The sequence below is a fragment of the Pelobates fuscus genome, chromosome 9 (genome assembly GCF_036172605.1).
Source record: "Pelobates fuscus isolate aPelFus1 chromosome 9, aPelFus1.pri, whole genome shotgun sequence".
NCBI classification, from domain to species: domain Eukaryota; kingdom Metazoa; phylum Chordata; class Amphibia; order Anura; family Pelobatidae; genus Pelobates; species Pelobates fuscus.
The window spans coordinates 27,036,148-27,044,065 of NC_086325.1; positions in this window are offsets into that span (position 1 = coordinate 27,036,148).

A 7,918-nucleotide genomic window follows, 5' to 3' on the forward strand; every position below is an offset into this window, starting at 1 on the left:
TAATGCTGCCTGCCTGAGACATATCCCTGTTATCTACATCCTCTGGCAATAATGGTTGCGCATCACTCATTTCTTCAAACGGATGTGTGAATAACTCCTCTGACATACCAAGCGAAGCGGCTGTGGTGCTAGTTTTGGTGGTGGTGGCAGGCGGGTGAGTGGTATCTTGAGAGGTGCCCAAAGCTAAGCTGGAGGAGGATGGTGCGTCAAGGTTCCGAGCGGAAGCTGTAGAAGATTGGGTGTCCTGTGTTAGCCAGTCAACTATGTCCTCAGAACTTTTCAAGTTCAGGGTACGTGGCCTCTGAAAACTGGGCATTATTCTAGGGCCAAAGGGAATCACAGCACCACGATGGCCCCTGCGGGGTGGCCTGCCTCTGTCTGTCATTTTTTGGGGGGATTAGTGGTACTATGCGTGCAAGCTACTGTGAGACCAGATATGAGTGGCACTGTGCAGTGGCAGAGGTTGGCAGAGTACACGCTGTAGGCCTGACACACCCGCTTGAAGACAACTAACTGCTATTCAATCTATAACAGTGAAAAAAGTTTTTTCTTTGTAAATGCACGCTATAGTCACACCAGATATGAGTGGCAAAGTGCACTTGCTGAGGTTGGCAGAGTACACGCTGAAGGCCTGACACCCAGACGCTTGCAGACAACTAACTGCTATTAGCTTACAGTGAAAAACTTATATTGTTTTTAAAGGCACGCTATAGACACGCTATAGTCACACCAGATATGAGTGGCAAAGTGCACTTGCTGAGGTTGGAAGAGTACACGCTGAAGGCCTGACACCCGCTTGAAGACAACTAACTGCTATTCAATCTATAACAGTGAAAAAAGTTTTTTGTTTTTAAATGTCAAGCTTAAGCTATTGTGACACCAGATATGAGTGGTGGCACTGGGCAAGTGGGCACAGTATCCACTGTGAGCCTGACACAGAAGCTGGCAGGCAGACAGGCAACTGCAATTAGATTACACAGGAAAAAAAAGCAGACTGATGTTTTAGCCCTAAAAAGGGCTTTTTGGGGTGCTGTTCTTACAACAGAGATCAGATGAGTCCTTCAGGACTGTAGTGGACACTGAATACCCTAGCCTAGCTATCAATTTCCCTATCTAATGAGCAGCAGCTACACTTTCCCTCCTCTATCTAAGAATGCAGCTTCAGAATGAATCTAAAATTGATGCTGTACAGGAGGTGGGAGGGTCTGGAAGGGGGGTCTGCTGTTAATTTGCTGGAATGTGTCTGCTGACCGTGAGGCACAGGGTCAAAGTTTGCTCAATGATGACGAATAGGGGGCGGATCGAACCGCGCATATGTTCGCCCGTTGTGGCGAACGCGAACACACTATGTTCGCCAGGAACTATTCGCCAGCGAACAGTTCGGTAAATCACTAGCATTGAATACATCAAGGTTTCCAGGTAAGAGATTAGGAGTGTCCGCAAGAATAATCGAGCATCGATAGCAGCGAGAAGGATTAACCGGTATAATAACCCTCATTGTAAATATTAATGTTACAATATAAGAGTGCCTAAATTAAAGGTAGAAGTGTATAAAGCATTTGGTATAAAGGTTTAAAGGTTTATTATATTTTTAACAAAATGCACTTTAATGTACTTGTTGTGGACAAAAATATTAACCCAATTTATGTTAGTAAATTGAATGTAAGGAAGCCCAGAAACAACCCACTAACTAAGCTCTTGCGGGTGGGTTCTGACATACTTTCACGCTTTGTTGTTTCTTCCACTTGTCCAATTAACCTTTTAGGTGCTGATGTTCTGTCCCGTCTCCAAGCTTCTATCTAGATAGGGTCTGGATAGGGTCCCAGCTACACTCTGGTCCACGGGCCCTGATGACATTGGACGCCTACGAGTCCCACCTGTGGTAGTTACACTAATAAAGGGAGCTACTCCACCACGAAGACCACAGTACCCCTTGAAGCCTGCACAGGCCCTTGCCATCTCAAAACAAGTTGACAGTCTTTTGGCAAAAGGTGCTCTGGTCAAGTGCGTGTCACAGTGTAACACCCTTCTATTTCCAGTAAAGAAGAAAACTGAAAAAGGACAACCTGACCAGTACCGTATGGTCCAAGACCTCCGTGCTATTAATGAAGTCACAAACCGAGATACTGCTGTTGTCCCTAATCCACATACACTGTTGTCACAAGTTCCTCCAACAGCTAGATTCTTCACAGTGGTTGATCTTGCAAATGCCTTTTTCAGCGTGCCCTTGGATCCCTCTTGACAATACCTGTTTGCCTTCACACACGATCGTCAACAGTATACTTGGACTGTAATGCCTCAAGGGGCACAGAATTCTCCTACTCAATTCGCCAAAGCTATGTCAGCTGTCCTAGAACCTTGGCAGAAGTCTCACCCAGACGTGGTCCTGCTCCAGTATGTTGATGATTTACTTCTCTGTGCAGATGATATTTCAACTGCTGAACGAAACTCCGAAGATTTAATTTGCTTCCTCGCTGAAGAAGGTTGTAAAGCCTCCAAAACGAAACTACAGCGGTGCCGGCCCTCTGTGGTCTTCTTGGGACATTGCCTTTTCCATGGCACCCGACATCTAACCAGGAACAGAGTACTTGCTATTACAAACCTGACCCCTCCATCTACCCACCAGGCTCTTCATGCCTTCTTGGGCCCCATCACATACTGCAGGTCTTGGATCCCCGAGGCTTCTCAACTCATGCAACATCTCTATGATGCCTCGAAGACTGAACCATTTTCATTGTCTCCTACAGCTAACACCTCTTACCTTGTCCTTCAAATGGCAATCTCCTCTGCCCCTGCCTTGGGCTTACCCAACTATCAGCTACCGTTCCAACTATTCATTTCCGAGAAGATGGGTTATGCTTCAGGGGTCTTTACTCAATAACACGGTTCCCGTCAACGCCCCATTGGTTACTTCTCATGCATGCTAGACCCCGTAGCCAGGGGTGGCCCTTCCTGTTTGCGTGCTGTGTTTGCTGCCAGTGCCCTACTGGACAAAACTAATGACTTTGTTCTTGGACATAAACTAACAGTCCTTGCTCCACATGATATCGCTGCAATCCTGAATCAAGTCCAGCCAAAACATCTCTCATCTCAGAGACATCTCCGCCTTCAAACTTCCCTCCTCTTGCCTGATAATGTCACTTTACAGAAATGTTACTCATTGAACCTGGCCACTCTTCTGCCACTTCCCAAGGGGGGAGTCCCACAATACTGGTACAGTCTGGACATCAATCCTGACGTTCATATGGAATTTCAAGTGACAAAGCCCACAGTTCCACATGATGAACAGCCTGAGAACCACTTACATTGCACCCTGTGGTTCAAAGATACCCCAGGTCCTGACCCATACTATGAAGAAGAACTATTCAGCCTGGTAGAAATACACATCACACTGACAGAATTGTTCTGTGACTCCAAAGGCAACATGGTTCTCTTAGTCTATCTACCTATGGAGGTACCGTATTTATATCACCATTGGGAGGTGGCTGTTCCTCATATCTCTTTCACCAAGTCTCCAGATCTCTCATGGAAGGAACTCGGCCCAATGGCCAAGACATGGAGTATTACAACTCAAGAACAGCTCACATTAACGGGGATCACTAAAAAGACCATAAATTGCAACACAGTCGGTTACCCTCGATATCACACAGAGATATGTGAAGACATCCCTCCTACAGAACAGGACCCGGATGCCCCTCATGATTGCTTTGAACAGATGAAAATGGAAACAACCCATCTCCCAACAGTGCACAAGGCTGCTCTACCTAACCCTGATTACACTCTGTTTGTGGATGGTTCTTTATTTGCAGATGAGCAGGGACAATATCATACCGGGTATGCAGTCACCACAGAAGACCAAATACTCCAAGCATCTGCACTCCCATCATCTAAGTCAGCACAAGAAGCCGAACTAATAGCCCTCACGGTGGCATGCAAAATGTCTGAAGGAAAGCGTGTTAATATTTACACAGACTCAAGGTATGCCCTAGGTGTGGCACATGACTTTGGCTTAATCTGGAAAACCAGGGGGTTCCTTACAGCAACAGGTACCCCTGTGAAACATGGCGCAGCTATCAAAGAATTGATTGATGCCTTACTGCTTCCTGAAGAAGTGGCCATACTGAAGGTAAAGGCCCATGGGAGACTGAATTGAGAAGAAGCACCTGGCAACCATTTAACAGACCAAGCTGCTAAGGACGCAGCACGCCAGTGTTGGGAAGTGGACAGAAGAGTGTCCGTCGAAGAAACTCCTATTAACACTATGCAGACCTTACCCACCGATCTCAAGCTCCTAAGAGAACAACAGGCCGCTGCCACCCCTCAAGAAAAACAACCCTCCAGAATGAAGTATACACAATCAACCTCAAATTCTGTCTACCCAAGAATGTGTACCCAGCTGTCGTCCAGTGGGCCCATGGACCAGCTCATTTATCTAAGCATCTCATGAACTCTTTGATTGATAGATCACCACCTTGGCATTAAATTACTGCCGATCCTGTACTATCTGCGCCAAATGTAATCCCGGGAAAATAATTAAGGCTGCACCAAACCATTTGGCCAAACCACAGTACCCTTTCCAGAGGATCCAAATTGATCATATTCATAATGCTAAAGAGTGGTCGGTATGAATACGCACTGGTCATAGTGGATATGTTTTCAGAATGGCCAGAAGCTTTTCCAGTCGCTAATCTCACTGCCAAGACCATGGCAAAGCACCTACTTACCAAAATCATTTGCAGATATGGAGTTCCTGAAGTGATTGAAAGCGACCGGGGAACTTCCTTCATGGCCTTGCTAACCAAAGAGATCTGGGCAGCACTGGGCGTGACCCTTGCATTCCACACACCCTATCACCCACAGAGTAGTGGTAAGGTAGAACGCATGAATGGCACTCTGAAAGCCAGAATGCTCAAAATGTCCCAAGAAACTAACCTACCCTGGCCAGAGAGTCTTCCCATAGCACTATTCAGTGTAAGGTACACCCCAAGAGGGAGGTTTAGCTTATCCCCCTACGAAATTTTATTTGGAACAGCACCCAGGTTAGGCTATTTTCCTCAGCAACTTCAGATTCAGTCAGATGCAATGGTAGACTATATAACTGCGCTCTCTCATGCTTTGACCAAAATCCATGCACAGGTGTTTTCTTCTATTCAAGATCCAGAGTCAAATACAGGCACTCATAAGCTATTTCCTGGTGACTGGGTTATGGTCAAGAAGTTCCTCAGGAAACACACTCTTGAGCCAAGGTTTACCAAGTTCTATTGATTACGTCTACTTCTGTGAAGTTGGCCGGGAAGAATACCTGGATACACGCCTCGCATTGTAAGAAAGTTCCTGATCCAGAGGAAGCAGATTCTGCTAAACCATGAGCTTCCTGTGCCTATTTTTGCTGCTAGGCCTATTGAAGGCCCAACAAGTTGCTATTACCAAAGACATTCATGTTTACACATTTTGGTATAATTCTTCAAACACACATGTAGCTACTTTTACCATTGATTACTGTGATATTGTCTCTTGTACCTTTCCACAATCACAACACTCAGCAATATACAAAGACATACCGGACAAGAAAGACCCCTACATTTGTGTGACATGTGGTCATTGGGGACACTACTGTAGTACCTGGAAGGCAGTGGATTGGAACACAGGTCGACCATGGGGCTACAGACCACAGAGTGCCTTAGATAGGATTGACAGATATGGGAAACCCTTGTTACACAGAACGACCTTATGTAAGCCAACAGGGTCTACCCCAATGAAACTCACATTAAACATAGAACATCCCAGCCCAGGGGACGCTGGGGAGTACGTAATGGGAATGTATTGGAAGGGGGGTGGCTCATATAACAAGTTGGGGACCTTCTATTTACAAGACATGTTTACATCATCTGAATGGGTAGACTCTACACACATGACCATTAAACCCTTAAAGACATGGTAGCCATTGCTAACCCCACATTTGAAGACACTATGGCTGTGGAGACCGGGTTTTCAGATACCAATCTATGGCTTGAGTGGATGAGGTATAATGCTAATTCACACAATAAAACTAACTTATGTTTGTGGTGGGGCCAGACCCCATCTGGGTACAGTGCCCTCTGGCTTACCTTCAGATGTTGAATCGTGTTTCCTAAGTCTCTATGCGCAGTCAGCAACAAATTCATCAGTGTGTGAATCATGGAAAAAGGTGTACCCAATAACCCAAGGGAATATCAAGCCACCTGATGGAATCACCGTGTACCCAGGTAATTAAACTTGCTATACAATACATGGAACCACAGGTAAATTCGTGGGTAAGTTCCCTCCTGGTTACTGTACCACCTATCGAGAACCTCCCACTGCCCTATTAGTAAATCAAGTTAAATCTGTGGGAGACATTTATTGACTATGTGGTGACATGCAACTCAGACCCAAAATGACTGGCCTGTGGTGGGGAGAATGTACCCTGACCAAAGCTATCATGCCCATACATATAATTTTTGATAACCACCAAGGCCCACCAGATTCACCATACACATACTTTAGGGTAAAAAGGGCAACTTCTGTTCGAGGGAGTTTCGATCCACACATATATATTGATGCCGTCTGAGTGCCAAGGGGGGTACCAAATGAGTTCAAGGCCAGAGATGAGGTGGCGGCGGGATTCGAATCCTTGATCCCACTCATCACTGCTAACAAGAATGTTAACTGGATAAATTATATTTACTATAATCAGCAACACTTTGTCAATTATACTAGAGACGCCCTCCAGGGCTTGGCAGAACAATTACAAACTACCTCCCAAATGACATTCCAGAATCGAATGGCCTTAGACATGATACCAGCTGAAAAAGGGGGCGTGTGTAAAATACTCCCCGATACTATGACATGCTGTACCTTCATCCCGGACAATACAGGCGCCAATGGTAAAGTAACTATGGCCATAGAGAAGTTAGAAAGTCTCTTTGACGAATTAAAAAGGAATTCGGGGGTCCCCAATTCTTGGGACAGATGGAGTGGATGGCAGAGAACTCTCTTCCAAGTAGGTATGGCAGTTCTTACTGTGGTAATTCTCTTTCTCTTCCTGACTTGTTGTGTGTTGCCCTGTGTGCAGAAATACTTGCAGAAGACTGTAGGTCAGACCATTGACCACACCACACCTACATTCCTACATCAAGATTTCGACGATATGGACTGTGACACACCACACACACCTCTTTAGTCCCACCATCTCAAACAGGCAACTACTCCTCTATAGGGATAGTATAGGGACAGCGTCTGTCTCCATGGGCAGGAGTATGACGCAGGAGATGTAGTGCAATAGCCGCTACGGGAAACCCGCGCAGTGAAGCGTTCGAGGCCTGTTTAGACGGATGTGCTGCAGCCAATTAGGGATATCAATAGGGTCAGTTAGTAGTTGTCTTTTTAGTAAATAGTCATTTTAAGGGTGGACTGTTGTGGACAAAAATATTAACCCAATTTATGTTAGTAAAATGCCTATTTACTCAGCATACCTCCAATCAGTATTATTCAATTTATATGTGATTTACTTAAAATGGCCGCTAGGGAGTTTCCCCTAGACATCAACTAACACCCTTACTAACAAGATGGTGTTGGAATCTGGGGGAGACCTCCAAGATACCAGTGACATCACACCCGGTTGGAAGAGCAATAAATCACTTAACCACTTAACACCTAACCAATTATTGATGTATAAATCAATGTTATCTCTGACAAAGCCTATAATGTAATTTTGCTTTATAAGGGGCATGCTGTCCCCCTGAATAAACATTCTTCAAGTTTTTCACTAACCAGAAACCTGTGTCTGGTGTGAATTACTTCAGGAGCCTGCACGCACTATTTCTTTAAATTGGCCGGGGGCAGATACACAAGACAATCGATTGATTGATATCCACATCAGTACTTTTATTGTCTTAAG